The 17,974-nt window shown below is 36.9% G+C and overlaps 1 non-coding gene across 1 annotated transcript; it reads right to left on the bottom strand.

Moving 5' to 3' along the window:
* Positions 1-431: 431 nt before the first annotated feature.
* Positions 432-623, bottom strand: LOC136257118 (U2 spliceosomal RNA). The gene has a single exon (XR_010701821.1). It is a non-coding gene; the product is annotated as a U2 spliceosomal RNA (small nuclear RNA).
* Positions 624-17,974: the final 17,351 nt, after the last annotated feature.

The raw sequence follows: 17,974 nt of genomic DNA, 5'->3' as shown, positions 1-17,974 counted from the left end.
TTATATATACGCCCAACAGTTTAAATTGAACTTGAAGGAGCGCCGGACAGATCTAGAGGATGTCCGTGATTGGCATTAGCTAATACAGTACAATCGTTTGACTCATCTGACTCGTGGCTGATAGACGTACGCAACACTTCATGCTTTGATGCTGCCGAGGACAAGGCCGAGGATGCTGCACTGGCTGCGTGAATGTCAGTGTTATGTTGATATGTAGTGTAATATTTTGGGAGACATGCATGAGCAAGGGCGTGTGGTATTTAGACGTATTATTAGACCGTAGATCTTATTGTTTGTAGGTTGCATGCACATTCAGCGTATTTAGTCTAGTTTTATAGTGATCTGTATGTACCGAGTGTAAGGATAGCTACCTAGCTGGGATTTAAGCAACTCTATCATGAAAATTGTTTTATTCATTGAAGTCCCCCAAGGGGGAGTGAGCCACCCAGGAGGTACTGCAATACCTGGGTAACTCGTGGAGAGGGTGAAGCAAGCTTCAAACTCCTCTCCGAGTTCCACAAATTAGAGTAATATCGAATAGGCTAATAAGCCTATGTGTCAGATATTACACTGACAAGAACAGTTATTTCTACTTGATCTTAGCCGATAGGCCGAGAAGCGATAAAAAAAAACCTGGTCTTTCCTTCTCTTTTATAGTGGTACCTGCAGATTTTCATTGTGGAAATGAATTTTGACCATATTTCACGTTTGTTGTACGTTTTTCTCAGGTTATTTTTGTAAACGTTTGGATATCTACTACAAACATTATGTACTTGTGGGTTTAATAAATCTCTAGATCATTCTTCAACTGGATGCAACTTTGACACTGAATCTTAACAAGTAAGATCGTATAGTGCTCTCTAATAGTAGCTAAGGTATCAGTACAGTTGGAGTGACTACCCAGCCATGGACGAGGTGATAGCTAGCACTTAGGCGCTAAACACCTCTGTGTCACAGTGCCCGTTCCCTGTTTCTGTACGCCGGTGTCTCCTCTTTTACGGCTTACAGGTGCTAAACTAACTGTCTTTGTATAAAAGCATTACACTTTTCGCAGGCTTCGTAAGTGCTAAACACCAACTTCTTTTTGCAGCAGTGTGAAAATGCCGCTTTGTGTATATCACTTTCTATGGTAAATTACACTTCTCGCAGGCTTCTTAGGTGCTAGACATCAACCTCTGTGTGACTGCAGCGTGAAATATCGCGTTCCTATAGAGCACTGCTTATAGTTTCGCCTCCACAAACCGAGACTACACAGGATACCGCTTTTCCTGTACATCATGACGTACGAAAATCAGTTTGACGTTCTTCACCCAGATGGTGAGAAGTCTCAGATCCTTTCCAGATTAACAGCATAGACAGACTATGCATCCAACCTTATCACATCACTATGAGGAAGAGTTGGCTTTTCTTGTCTTGGCTGGTATAGGGCAGTTTGAATTCGAAATTCGTGTTTTATTTTCTGCTGTTTGAGAGAAAGCAACTCTGTGCCGGGAACCCAGTGAATCATTTACTTATTACTGTGCGTAATTTTTAACTACTTTAACTCTAGATAATATCTAGCTAAGTAGCAAGTTTTATCCTGTTCTTTGTGTGGAGCACGAAATTTAAAAAATAATTTTTGCATCTCACGAAATACTAACAAATCAATAGCTATTTCTGTGATGACAACAATCGTGCCTCCGGTTTCATGGTGGATCTAGCAATGAAGTACTACAATGAACATCCCACAATGGTAGGGGATCGATTTGTAAAAGTTGATTTTTCGGATTGCGAACCCTAACTTACTGTATTACAATAATAAATACTACTACGTAGCTATGTAGTTGGTGCACCACTCTGCCACTCTTTACAGTTTCTTGAAATATTCTGCGAGAGGCAGAAATACTGGCAGAGGCAGCAGCATCTGGCCTTTCCTTAAGGCCACTCCAAATAAATTTTCTGTTTCCCGTCCACCGCCGCGGCCCGCATCTATAGTTACTGTCAGCTCTAAATATTCCATTATTCCGTATTCTTCCATAATTTTCCGGTTATTCTTGCATACTGACAGGTTCAGTAAAAGCCATTTTGAAACAGTGTCAGCTCACGTGTCGGCAGTACCGAGTCAAGTCGGCACAAACTTCATTTTGGTGCTATTTTTGCAACTTGAAAAGGAAGGTACAAGCTTAAGCATGCTTTTATGCAGCTTTTCTTGGTTGTGTCAGATAAATAATGGCTTGAAAAGTTGCCAGTCTTATAATGAAATAATGAAAATGGACCACTCGCCCGCATGCAAATATGCTTGAGTCCAGGACGGGAAACAGAGAATATATTTGGAGTGGCCTAATAACAGACTTTGGTGTCTTCATGTCAGAGTGAACAAAGCGGCCCAGCTTAACAAATTCAACATTCTTGATAACAGAAACTTGAAACCTAGCACAGTTATTTCAATTGTATCATAGTAACAGTGTTAGGCTGAGCATATTAACATAATTAATTTTGGCCTATGAATCATGCTTGCTCAAATTTTCACTTTATTAGCTAAATGTTTTTTCAACACACAAAAATTACAGCAGTTAATAGCATGCACATGATTAACTTATTAGCTACACACTGAGTCACAGATTACACAAGTGTGCTGAAGGCCCATCACTATATCCTGTACTGGCGGCCAGGTTAAATAAGTTAAAATTAATTATTGAATTAGCTAAGGTGCTAACTGAAACTACAAGTAACCAAAATTTGGTACATTGGGTTATTTGTAGCATCTGCTGCATGGGTATAGAAAAGAGTATGTATAGCTACATGGATTAGATAACAAAATTCTGCTCAAAGTGATCATAAAAGTAATTCTGAAGTTTGGATTTGTTTGTAGCAGGGCGTAACAGCATTCCAGAGGTGTGATAATCTATAAAAAATATGAGACTGACTAGTTAATTGCTTGGCAAGTGGATCCAATTGTGAAGTGTACATGGTCTTTAATACTGAAAGAGCTGGTATGGAATTTCAAACTGGTAATAAAAATACATGATATTGTTAATGTGAAATATGTATGTACATAAGGGTAATACATATGTGACCGAATTTGACAAAACAAGGCTTCCACACACATCCAATTTTCGGACTTTAACCCACTGTAACGTGACTACCCAGTACGCTATTAATCTAAATTTTTCACACAATTCTTCCATAGCATTGTAAAATAACAGGCCAAATTTTGAAACTAATGGTGTACTCCTACATTGAGTTATAGTGCTTCAAAGTCACAAAAGTGGATGTGTGTGGAAGCCTTATTTTGTCAAATTCGGTCACATATAGCTTTAATTTTAGTAGATGGGTTCTGATTTAGGATGCATTTTGTTGCTTGGCGTTGGGTACATTCTCTGAGATTAGATTTCCATAAAATTCTCCAGTCAATGTGATAGTGAATTATCAATTAAATTAAATTTGGATCTACTGTAAGTGATCAAAATGATTGAAGTGATCTGAGTGACCCAAGCGATTGGAGTCATCTACTGTAAGTGATCAAACTGATTGGAGTGATCCGAGTGACTGGAGCGATCTGAGTGTTCTGGGATAATCAACCCTTGGGAGTGTCATGTACTTGTAAGAATTTGTTCTTGTAGGGCTTCTCCATTAGTATTAATATTAGTGCATATGTTTATTATTATTTCATTATTTACTAATATTTATGACATACATTTAAGGAAGTGGTTACTAAACTGAAAGGTTTTTAATTTCATGTCTAATTGCCCTGAGCATTTGGCTTTAGTTTAGGGGACGTGAAAAGTAGCATTAGAGTTAGGGTTGGGTTCAGCTTTGGTTTCTTCTTCACCTTTAGATTACGTTCTTCTTACTCAAGACAATATAATATAGACATGAGTAACATTTATAAGGTAAAAAGGTAGGGGTAGCGGGTAGCTAGCAGCAGTAGCACAGTGGTCAGCACACTGCCTAGTAGTCCAGGGTTCAAGCCCCGGCTGAGCTTTGTGAGTTTCTTTTTGTTTAGTGACACTTTTTGTCTAAGTTTTACTGTCAGTTCAATAGCGAGTCTGGCTTATTAAACTGACTTTTGGTTCAGTATCCGCTGCCTGCATTTCTTATTATTCTTAGTACTTGGTTGTTTAATTACTGTTTACAGTGACCAGCATTGAATGAACATCTGACAGCAACTTGTGCTGCAGCCTTTGAGTTACCTAGCCAAACCTAAACAGGACTTGACAACTTTGACATCACTTAACATAATAACATGGCTAATAATGTGAAACAGAAATATGTAGGCGAAAGAAATTAATGAATTACTAGTAATTTCAGTCAGTAAATTGTTATTGTTACAAGTTGCTCATTTTTGAGTTCATTTGTACATGGGTTTTAACAACATTTGTAGTTGGTCTCTATAGCTATAACCAGGGCCGCCCAGGGAAATTAAGGGGCCCAAGGCAAAGAGTTAAAGTGGGGCCCCAGTGGCAAGGATGGTTCCACTCTGAATCACAAACTTCAGCCTACTATAGCTATACGTCAAAGACCAAAAAAATTACCAACAATGGTGACAATAGCTACTCCTCACCAACTATATCTTCTTACTTATAGCTACATACATAGCTTGCTACACTGCACCTCTGAAGGATACGATGACTGCTGTATTAGAGTATCTAGATCTTGACTTCTCTATTAGAGTATATCAATCCTTTAACACTAGTAGAGCCAGCTGTCAAATTGTCACACAGCATCTTTAAGCACACTAGAGTATGTTTATGTTGAGCTGAATCCTGAAAAACAGCTAAAAATTAAAAGTGGATTTTTTCTCAACAGAGTTAACATTTCAGCCAACCAGATGATTATTGGTAACAGCAAAGGTGTCAACAACAGACACGTACGGTTTGGCTCCATTACAAGTTCAAAAAAGGGCTGTAATGGACACTGCACTAATATGGCTTCCCCATAGGAAATGTATAGTGGAAATTTTGATTGGCCGTAAATATTATGTCAAATATTTGAACAAAGAGACTTTGAAATATTTTTAGCGGGTCAAGCAGTACTACAAATGAGCCAAATTTCAAGATCGTGTGTAATTACATCCATGAGTTATTAAACGTTTTTGAGGGTTCAGCTCAACGTGAACATACTATAATTAAGTATATCCAATATCAATTATGCCACCTTTAAGAACAACACCCACAAACATTTGCGTGCCTGTCACACCAGCCATTGGGAGATCCAACTTGAGTCATTGACTGTTCAGAATAAATGCTTGGACGTAATTACTTTGGAGCAGTGATGTCCTCTATGGAGGAGGTTGATGTGTGGTCTACCAGAAAAACAACTGTCTTTTCTCTTGCGTGTTGGGTGTGACACCCTTCCTACCCCAATGAACTTGGCTCGATGGAACATAATTGTTAGTCCAGTATGTCCTTTGTTGCTTCAACCAGCTTACAACCAACCATATTTACTGGTTGCTCTACTGCTCTTGATCAGGGAAGATGTACCTGGCGCCATGACTTAGTCCTACAGGCTTTTGTTCATGGCCTACAGAAGAACGTATCACCTTGTTATATATAAACTTTGTGCCAATCTCCCTGGTCATTTGGCTAGCACTAACCCACCAAGCACTGTTCCACCATGTTTCTCATCATTATCAAGTAGGCCGGATATAGTTTTGATTTGTGATGATGGGCCTTATTGATGGCATCATTTTACTGGAACTGTCAGTTGTTACCAATACAGAACAACACTTTGTAGCTGTCAGCTCCAGGAAAGTAGTTCGTTACGGTCCTTTACTTTCAGACCTTGAGCGTACTGGCTTATTTGTTGAACTAGTTACAATTGAAGTTGGGTGTCTAGGTCACTTAAACCTTGTACCCAGTCAAATGTATTACCTCCAGAAGTAAAGATTGATATGGTATACCCTTGTTTGTAGTAATCTCTCAGAAATATCTGGGGATCACTTTTGATAATAAACTGGATTGGTCAGCTCTTGTATCTGCTATTTGTGAGAAAATGTCTTTTTATTTATTCTGGATTAATTCTCACAAGAAATCTTTACCAACTGATGTCATCAAGATGCTAATAGACTCTCTTGTGTTATCTTGTTTAATTTATGCATTGCCAGTCTGGGGTCCTTTACTCTCTCAATTTGACATTCATCATTTACAACGTTTACACAATTGGGGTATCCGTATCACTGCATCTCTTGGAAAATTTGATCATGTTTTAGAACATCGCTCTAAATTCCATTAGCTGACAGTGTCATCTTTAATTGAGTACTGTTGCTTCAGTGTGTTCTTTACACAAGATTTGTCTTGGTGATGGTATTGTGCTGGATCCTCCAATAGTATTCAGAACTAGCCATGAGTACTGCACTCGGTCCTTGAACAGATCTCTTCAAACTGTTCTATGCAGAATGTGAATTTGTTTAGATATTCAGTCACACATCAGGGGCATAGGCAGGATTTCCAAAAGGGGGGTTCTGCCCTAAGTATAGAATTTCGTAGGTGTGCACATGTAAACACGTGTACACGTGTAAACATGTGTATTCTTATAAATTCATTCGCAATAGCGAGTAGAGGTACTTGAATTCCTCTGCCTGAAGACCTGTAGCTACCCATTTCAGTGGATTTGTGTAAGTTAATTCAGTTCTAGTTAACCAGTATCACGATTTAAAAAAATTTAACTCTGAAAAGGGGGTTCATCCGAACCCTTTGAACCCCCCCCCCTGGCTACGCCCCTGCACATTGGTGGAATGATCTTAGACTACCTGATGATGTTGTTTTGACCTCTACATTCCAGTGGCGGATTTAGGGGGATTTCAAGGTTTCCACGGAAACCACCTTTGAAAAATGATTACACAACAGCTGAGTATTTTAATTAATAATTGCGGCGTGCGCCTATAATAAGCGATGTGTATGCTCAACACTCCGTAAATAGACTTCGTAAATATTATTTTTCACTCTAAAATTGTAGCCAAATGCAGTCTCAGAGCATCAAAAATTTCCTGGGGGGCATGCCCCCAGACAAGTGGCGTTACAGACAGGATGTTATCCGTAACACGGAACTAATATACTATTAGAAACGGAAATTGACCAACCCGTCTACAATAGCGTATCGAGTGACTAACCTGTCTATACAGTCTATAGTGACTAACCTGTCTATATAGTCTATAATGACTAAGTTGTCTATACTGTCTATAGTGACTAAGCTGTCTATACAGTCTATAGTGACTAAGCTGTCTATACAGTCTATAGTGACTAACCTGTCTATACAGTCTATAGTGACTAACCTGTCTATATAGTCTATAGTGACTAAGCTGTCTCACTATAGACTATATAGACAGGTTAGTCACTATAGACTATATAGACAGGTTAGTCACTATAGACTATATAGACAGGTTAGTCACTAGCTATAGACTGTGTAGAGAGGTTAGCTATATAGACAGATTAGTTACTATAGACTGTATAGACAGGTTAGTCACTATAGACTGTATAGACAGGTTAGTCAAGATAGACTCTATAGAGAGGCTATAGTCTCTATACACAAGGTGGTTAGAATTATTAGTATACTAGTAAAATCCCATTATCCATGTTACGGATAACATCCTGTCTCTAATGGATACTCCCCCCAGACCCCCCGTAGCACATGCATACTTTGCATGCATGGTGAGTGTGCTTCTTCACACACTCAAAGTTGTATTGTGCAACAGTCGTCATGTGAACTTCCAGAAACTTGTCAATCACGGTCAAAATACTCTAATGGAGCAGTCACCCTAAAACAACAGTCAAGTATGCATTAAAATAAAATTAATAGTACTGGTATTTGATTGACAACAAAAACCACTGCAAATTCAATCTCCTGACACCTAAGTTTCAAAATTTTCCTGGAGGACATGCCCTCAGACCCCCTTAGAATTAGCATGCTTTGCATGCTTCGTGCACCTACTACTACCACCATAAATTTTGGACACTCCAAACTGTAGCATCCTTCCTTCTCCTATGCAGTGGATATGTCCACGTTCTAAACTGGAAACCCCCTTTATAAATTCCTAGATCCGCCACTGCATTCCCTTCAACACTATATAATCTTATCTTGTACAATGATATGTGAAATGTTTTTTTTGTATTCTTTATTTGTGGTGTACTATGTGTTCTCATGTAATTGTTGTGTTGTACTATTTTATGTAACTGTATTAATTTTGTAGCTGTAAATTTTTGGTTTTGTAGCTAATTACTTTATGTACACTCTTGTATGGAAGAACAGCAATGCCGAATATCGGAGTTTAAATAAAAACCAACCAACCAATCAATCAATCAATCAATTTTTTGCCATCAACAATATCTAATTTATGTAGGGTTTGTTATCTACAAAAATGCTTCGTTAGATCTATTTTTGAACAAGCTGCTCAAGTTGCCATTTAATGTTCCTATAGGATCTTCAATGCTCGCTCGTCAGAATTGTGGAATATTATGGAACTTTTAACTGTTTTTTAGTTAATGTTGTAATTGTGTATACTGTAATTTACGGTTTTGTCTTGCCAGGGATCCAGCTACCTGTGTTTTAGGTAGTTGTGTACCACTGCACATATAAGTTCACGTATGTTCTACATGTGGAACAAAACACAGAATGAAACTGTACTGCTATATGTAGCATCCAAACATCAATATATGCTATAGTTTGTGACTTGATGGTGGTTTAGTTAGCTATAACTAAAACTAAAAGTACTTTTAGTAAGACAAATATGTATTAGTTAACTAAAACTACAACTAAAAGCAAATCCGCGTTATAACTAAAACTAAATCTATAACTAAAATACAACAGAATATTTTACCAAAACTAAATCTAAAACTAAAAAGAATTGGAAAAGTTTACTAAAACTATAACTAAAACTAAAGAGTTTCTTATGTACAACTAAAACTTTTAAAGAAATTTTACTTAAACTATAACTATAACTAAAAGATTTTCACATTTTAAACTAAAACTAAAACTAAAATAACAAAGAGAATATAACTATAACTAAATCAATAACTAAAAGGAATTAAGAAAAATTTCTATAACTAAAACTAAATCTAAAATAATATTATTGATGAAACTGACTATGACTATGACTATAACTAAAACTAAAAACCCTTACTAAAACATCACTATTGTGTTGTTTTAGGCCCCCCTTATAGTTAGGTGGCTTAGCAAAAATATGTGGACACAACTGACAAAAGCATCAATTTTATTCTGTGAGTTCCTTACCACATTAGATAAAAATGTTTGATAGGATCCACCTCAGGCATGCATGCTGGGAAGCCATCCAAGGCTTGGAAAATTGCCTTTTTGCAATTTTGGCATTTTAAATAGTAATTTGAAACTTTAGAATAACCTAGAGTATTTCAAATGACACTAAATTATAAAGGATGTCATTAAGTTATAATTTATGTCATTGAATTTATCAACACATGTCTATTTTTTGTGTTTTATTCACAATTACTCTATTAGAGCAGTCGGGCAGTCCTGTAACACGAAGATAAGCACATCTCCACTCAGTGTTTTACATTCCCTTGAACCACAATCACTTAAAGCATGCAATAATCCACCAGACCACCACTACAAGTATCCCTAGGCTGTGTTGTGCTGTGTTGTGCAGTGCAGTGCATATGCACTCTCCTCAAACATGTACGTATTTTGACAGATAGAATCTTTAGATGAGCTCATTCTGAAGTGTTCAATTTCCAGTGTAGGGGTCCAGATCTAGGAGTATTTACCCCCTCAGAAATTTAACCATGTACTTGCTTATAGGAGAAGCTAATAGAGTACATAGCATCAATTGTTTACTTATGATACAACAAGCGTACCATAACAAAAATAAAAACAGCAAGGAAAAGAACTAAGCTCTTCTGAAAACTAATCAGTGCTGCATGGTCAAAATTATATTTGCAGGACTGATTTATTGAATGCAGGAATTTGAAAGAATATTACTGCTAGAACAGTCATCTATAATATAAAGTTCTGCTTCACAGTAATAAAATTATCATGACCACTGTGCTAGTTGAAGTCTTATTTGCATGTAATTTCAGAACAGCTATCTTACCCAATATTGTATGCATACAATTGTGCCAAACATGTCATAGTTGAAATTCTACACTTTTAATTCACTGATCGACGACATATAGCAATTCTGTGTTCTTTACATCCTAACCTAGCATGCCAAAGCTATAACTATGTGTAATCTTTGGTTGCTAAGTTTCACGGTAATGGTGAATGTAAACATGCAATACTAAAAGTAATTTTTCACTGCTACAATTTGATCTTAAAATTGCAACACTTCATCAGATTGCATCATATGTCTAAAACATCTTTAAAACTATAGCATTTGATATATACATACCTGCATGTCCAGTCAAGCTCTGGTAGTAAGGCAATTATATTTACATGTATGTAGTTAGTCATTTATTCTCTACCATTGCATAATGAAAGCTGTTTGGAAATTCATGAAAAAAATCCATGTTGACTGCATCCCTAGGTTATACTGTATTTAAACCACACTTTGTTCTCACAAACCCTGGTGAAATCCTATACATTATATCCACTACTACAAATATGCATTTTTAGCATTAATTCAGCTTGAGACTTATGGTATATAGCTGCACTGCTGGGTTAAAGGTATGAAGAACCTTATTGTTGTGGTCATGCATGTGATTTCAGCATAGACACAAAATCATGCATGTAGCACTAACACATATTTTCATACTAAATAACAAGAGCTGGTGTAGTATAAGCTGGTAAGTTATCAAGTTATAGCTACTTCGCAAACAAGCACAAAATGAATTCTGTATAAGATGTGACATCTGCATGACTACAGTATTTATTTATTTATTAAGGCTTTACAGCACAAGTACTGAAGGTCTGTAGGACACCTGGTCCTACACAGCCTGTTTAAAGTTGTTACAGAAAGTTTGTTTGAAAAGGTGGAGAAAGGAGAAAAAATCCATGACTGGACCTGGGCAGCCTCGAACCTGCAGCCACCTGATTAACGCTTGAACAGGCTGTAGGACCAGGTGTCCTACAGACCTTCAGCACTTGTACTGTAAAGCCTTAATAAATAAATAAATAAAATAAAACACATTATGTAAGAGATATACATTATGTAAGAGATATTCATTTATATACCACAAACTAATTACTGCAAATATTACAGTGTATATTCATTTCCATAGTAAGCAACTATAGAGAAATTTCTCTATACAGTTTGTGGATCATACAAGCTGTATATGCTGTAAACTATAGATGACAGGATTTGCAAAAAGTACGCACATTTTAAATACCAGCAAACAAAATGATGTAACACTTGACTCCTTATACTGAACTTGCTCTTAGTACTAGAATGCAGTCAGATATTGTAGTTACATCCATGAAAAATTTCAGGCTATTATATGCCATGATCAAAAAGTTATGAAGCTTCAAAATTCAAAAATGGGTCAAATTTTGTGTGTCACGGAAAAGGTACCTTTTTGTAGATCCAGTAACAGTCAGTATGAATGAATCAATTACTTGTCAGCATTGAATAAAGCTTGTGAGAGTAATATTACTGTTTATCAGCTCTTGGTTTAATCTTCAACCTGCATAATGTTCTCTTGCATGAAATAGAGCAAAACTAGCACTTATATGGCTTGTCAATTTTGAAAATTCTGTGGCTACATGACTATAAATGCTTTTATGGAAAGGCCCTTTTTAAGATAAGATGGATCCTATCAAAAAATTTAAGTTAAGGTTGTACTACATATGTGGAGAAAGTTTGGTGCTTTTGTCACTTGGGTCTACATTAATTTTAAATTTGGCTTTAAGCAACCTAACTATTACCCTACCTCGTAGCTATTCCTGTATGTTGCCATATTTATTATTATGACATTCACTATACTACTTCTATGCTGGAATCATAGCCTTTCTAACAACTTTTAAGACTTCACAACCATCTGCAAAGGCCAAAATGGTAATTGAGACACTACTAAAAGGTGATTATTTGTTGCTAGAAAAATGCAGAAACTAATTAGAGAATCTATTCTCCCTGACCACCTATAACTTGAACCCCTCCCTTGGATCCAACCCTGTTATGTTATAGCTAACAGATATTCTAGGTACCCTGGGCCTGGGGCAAAATGCCCCAGTTGTCATCCCCCTGTTGGCTGCCCTGGCTAGCTATAACATAACAGGGTTGGATCCAACGGAGGGGCACAAGTTATAGGTAGTCAGGGAGAATAGATTCTCTAATTAGTTTCTGCATTTTTCTAGCAACAAATAATCACCTCTTAATTAGTAGTGTCTCAATTGCCATTTTGGCCTTTGCAGATGGTTGTGAAGTCTTAAGAGCTATTAGAAAGGATATGACACCAGCATAGAAGTGCTTAATTAGTGTGCGTAAAGGATGCTGGGTGACAGTTTGACAGCTGCTTTAACTTTGGTTTAAGAATAAATGGTGGTAATATGCATATTTCTTGAGTAATAAATTGGTTTTAGTCTAACATAACATTTAGTTCAACCGAAAGAAGTATGGCTCCTCCACAAAGGGAGAGAGAGGGGGGAGGGAGGAATTTACGCCAAAATTCCCCAATCCTGGATTTTCCTTTGCATGATATGAACAAAATGATAAATTTCAGTTTTGTCTTACTGTTCCTTTCCACTTGATACTCACTATTAATGGACCTATACTTCTTGCAAAGAATTACCAGAGGGTTGCTTTGAGTTGAAGGGTGCCTTGTATGGTGGTTTTAGGTGTGCATTCTTTGCAAAAAACATGGGAAATCCCTATTATGAACCCACTATCATGGATTGGTTCGGAAAAAACTTATACTTGAGTAAGGATAAAAAGCAAGGAAACAATTAAACGAGGTCATCTAGACTTGCAGCTATTATAACAGTAGTGAAATTAAATGTCCACTAGTACAAATTAAATGTCCACTAGTACAGCTGCGGGTGTAAATGACCTCCCTTGTTTCCTTACTGTTATTTCTATGATCCCTATACTCAAATATAAAATTTCTAATTTTTCCTTATACTTGTTTGTTTTTTACTTTTTGTAATGAACTAAATGAAAAGAATGGCACTGGCCAGACATAACGCATGCCCTGACTATCAATTACTGGAAGCTTTGTTGCCATTTTGCTTCATTTTCAGCTTGGTTCATTTATACAGCATTACAAATAAAGAACAGTGCAAGAAACTCCTCTACAATCAATCCAGTCACTATATGGAAACCACGATTAAACGTGTGCCTGACTATCAGCTACTAGGAAGAACAGCCATTTTGCATTGTTCAGGTATGTTCTACCCACTATACAAGAAGTGCATCTGCAATCAATCCACTCACTATAGTAATTATGTACAATTCTTGTAACAGCAAGCATGCACTGAAGTCGTGGTCACATTCTACCACAAATCAATACCTTCGAGGCAGCTAGTGGAAAAATAAATGGGACACAAAGAAGGAACAAAAGGAGGACAAAGGCAAGTCCAGCACTGTAGCTGCTGTGGTTGGCAAAAAGGCATGTCTCAGGCTGAAGTAATGTTGAACAGTGAAGAAATCAAGCCCATTGCATTAAGCATATATAGTAAAGGTATGGCATCTGTTAGTTAGTTAGTAGAAAAGTCAGTAAGTAAAAAATTCCATAAAATTTGTTGGAAGGGTTTGGGGTCACTCTGAAGGCATTTTTGGGTTTGGTTATGCTTAACCAATAGCACCAAGCTGTTTTGAAGGAAAAGTGAAGCTAATTTATGGGCAATATTGAAGGGAAAGACTCTGTGATCCCTACTATACAAGTACAGGGTTTGATTAGGGATTAAAAAATAATTAAAAAGCATTGAAACAAGGAAAGGTCACCTACACCTGAAGATATATATATTATACTAGTGGACATTTAATTTCTATTTCAGGCTATATCCACGACTGATCATGAATTATAGTAGATTGTTTTACTACTTTTTATTTCTTTGATTCCAAATTGAAATTGAAATTTCTAATTATTTTTCCTTGTACTTGTTTACATTATTATGACTAGTGAATAGAGCTGTGCAATACCACCTCAAGTTTGCGTATAGTGATACCATAATAATACATGTAGGGTATCACAATATACTTTAGGCATCAATACTACACATGATGTGAACTACATGAGATAGTCAAGCTATTGCGCACATAAAATCGACCTTTTCATAAAATAGTACATGAATATGCAAACTATGTATCATGTTAATAGGGTCCTATATGAAAAGTTTGACTTGAATTAATTGAAAATGTGACCAAACTTCATTAACTATCTAGTTATATTACCTACGATACCAAATCGTAAGGAGGAGGTAGAGTATTGCTACTTGGTGTCACAATACCGGGTAGTATTGCACAGCTCTACTAGTGAACCTGTGCATACTGCATCAGAAAAGAATGGCACCAGGCTTATTGTTTTTGTCTGAATGCACACCTCAACTACCAATTACTGCAAAGTGGCCATTATGGTTAAATTTCAGCTAACCTCATCAGACGTAGGTTGGGAAGTCATCACATGATGCTACTGAGAACCAACATCTTGCGCTGTCAGCAAAATAAATGGGAAAACACTGGTAACTACATGAAGTATGCATTGTGTACATACTGCAGTATGCTAAAAGACACCTGACAGGCTGAAGCAACATCAAACAGTGAAAAACTCAAGCCTGTTACCTTAGCTGTTATCGTATTACACTTGTCTGAAACCACCAGTCAGTCAGTCAGTCAGTCAGTCAGTTAGTCAGTCAGTCAGTCAGTCAGTCAGTCAGTCAGTCAGTCAGTCAGTCAGTCAGTCAGTCAGTCAGTCAGTCAGTCAGTCAGTCAAGCAGTAAATAGAAAATTTGACTGAATGTGTATATATATTTATTAGAGATGCAACAATATATCGATATATCGCGTATCGCATCGTTTTAAGACAATATTGCTGTATCGATACAAAGTCAAACTGTATCGATATATCAACATATCGTGGCTTGTTAACCTGGCTGACAATCAAATTATTGTACATTGTGGTCTAACTGAATAGTATGTAATGCTACTCAAAGAAAAATTAGGTCACTTATTTCTCTTTAAAAACAAAAAAACATTAAAAAACAACATAGACCATTGCAATAGACTCCAACTTGTATATCGTGCAATATATCATTGTATCGTGATACACCAGAGGCAATATATCAATATGTCTACACACTGTATCATTGCAACTCTAATATATATTAAAATTTTGTAGTAACCTATAAGCATTTTGGGCTTGGTTATACCTACCAATACTGCCGAGGCACCGTGGTGATATTGTGCATGAGGTTAGCCTTTGGACAATAATCTTTTGTAAGCAAGTGCAACCTCAATGATCCCTACCTAATACACAGTACTACCATACTGTATGATAGATGACTTGGGATGGAATGATCTGATATGAAAACAACAACTATTGATAGTTTACAAGTGAAGGAATTTGTCTACAGCAATACAACGTACAAGTATGCTCTCCAACAAGATCAGTGATGATCAGCTATTACAAACTGTGATTGCAAAGGATCATGAGTTGAAGAAAGGTGGTTATTCTACACACTGTGGGACCTTGATATGCACAATGCAATTCAAGCTTGGGTACACCCCAACCTACAGGCTTCTAAGGATGCAATGATGCCGCAGAAAAATATTTTACATACATGGCTGGAGCTCTACCTTTTGGAAAGTGACAGAGTCAAAATCTAACTATATTAATGGAATTGACTTTAGACTCACCGGTCATTGATAAAATGGCATATCAGTACAGTACTCCACCATTTACTGAAGCAGTTGTATGCTATCATGAACCATGATAGTGATAAAGGACATGCATATCAGTCAGTGCATGCTCCATTGGAAGCTCCTCAGAAGTACACTGATCAATGTCCAGATATTCCTCATGATATCTGACAAACATTTGTGGGTTGTTACAAGCAATATAGCTGATGAGGGAATAGTTAATATTACAATGAGATTGCAAGGAACTCACTAGATGACACTATTATTATATTCACAACTGATAGCTAAAGTGGTAGTAACTGACCATTGAGAGGGAACAAGGCTACTGTGTGTTTGAAGGTGGAGTCCGTGGTACCGCATTTGAGCAGGGTTCTAACTAACAACTGATTCATGTAACTGACTGGCTACCAACAATAGTAAAAGGTATTGCTGGTTTGGAACTGGATAAAGAAAAGATGGGTACAACACGTAGAACACCATTATATACAGACAATGACAATATACCTCGGAAAGAACTGTTGATAATATAGTGGACAAGGTGCTATTCAAATTGCACAATGGAAACTTATTACAGAACTCCCTAACTGTAGTTTGGCACCAGTAAACGTGAGGGTGGTCTTTGTCCTGGATAAGTTAATAGAACTTCCTCCATGCATATACACCTTCCTTTACATGGCTGTTCAATGATCCTAATGAAAGGAACCAAAATAGTCAAGCAATTATGAGAGGATTGAGTAATACAATTCAACACATATTGAGCAATTAAATCCTCCTCTTGATCCTAGATCTAATCCTGCTCATTTTGGTGGAGTGTGGATACCTTGGCAGAACTAAGATGCGATGAAAGTACCACAGTATTTTGACTACTTTTGATTTGAATCATTAAGCTGATTTTGCTATTTTGGTGAGAAAATAAATTCATGATGTCACTGTCAAGTAATAATTATTATATATGCAACTCCAATCTGTATAAACTGTATAGTCCTAATGAGCCACCCGACTGCATCTTAATTTTCATGAAAGCTCAGACAACATGAAACACACAAATACTCACTACTTGCACACAACACATGTAAAACATACACACACAAATATTCAAGACACACACATACATATAGTTGCTATGGACCATATATGTATATGTAGCATAATGATTCAGTTTAGTATGATGAGATTGTGTATACATACTCGTCATAGTGTACTGATTAATCCATTGGATACCACAATATCACTGTTTACAAAAGTTTTCAACACATTCATGCATGCATGGTATTATAACAGTTAATAAGGACGGGAAATGTATAACATCAGTCATCATCAATCATCATCATCAGGGTTGTTGATCAGCTGGTCTGGAAAATCTGGTAAGAGCTGATAATTAGTTATTCTCATTCCATAATATGATCTAATCTTGGCCACTATCCACCAGACACAATAAACTGCTACACAGCACAAAGGAAGTGCCGATAACAACAGTTTGAGCCATAAAAGAGTCAGATACTGCCTAGTAGTGACACATCATGACTATAAGTGACAATGTATTACTTTATCATCCATCTAAATACAATCCCTGAATGTGTCATTTTGTGTACAGAGCAATCTGCCACAAGGTTGGCCATAAAGCGACCTGAGTAAAGTTTCAGTGTATATTGTTAATGTTCACCATTGTTAACGGTACGTACAGTGAAACCTCACTTAGTGGCCACCTATTTAATAAGACCACCTCGTTATATTGGCCACTTCTAGTAGGTCCCAAATATAGTTAAGCAGTATTACCTCATTAATAAGGCCACCTTGTTATTAAGGCCAAATTTTTTGGTCCCAGAGCTGGCTCTATTAATGAGGTTTCACTGTACTTATATGCATTTTTATTTTTTGTAACTTTTCTTCAAGTTTACTGATAGGCACTATGAAGTATTGTTGACTGGTCCATGCATAATGTGGTGACTTGAAATGCTAAAACAGTACGTAGCATGTCTTGTATGCACACGTTGTAATGTATTGTAATGTGTCCACACTGCATCTTAGAAATAAATATAATTGTATTCTCTATAAATACTCAGCTCCATTGTGCCACTGGGTTGTAAGTGGGTTGACTGTGGATCATCCAGGACTTTTGGGTCACATTTTGTTCTGGCCAAGTGGATCTCATCTGCTGACAGAATATACAGGATCAGATCACGTGTATAAATTACAGTGGAACTTGTTTATTGCAACCTTCACTCAATAAGCAGG

Source organism: Dysidea avara, chromosome 5, assembly GCF_963678975.1.
Source record: "Dysidea avara chromosome 5, odDysAvar1.4, whole genome shotgun sequence".
Lineage (NCBI taxonomy): Eukaryota > Metazoa > Porifera > Demospongiae > Dictyoceratida > Dysideidae > Dysidea > Dysidea avara.
The sequence above is the reverse complement of the archived record's forward strand: the minus strand, read 5'-3'. Positions and strand labels throughout refer to the sequence as shown.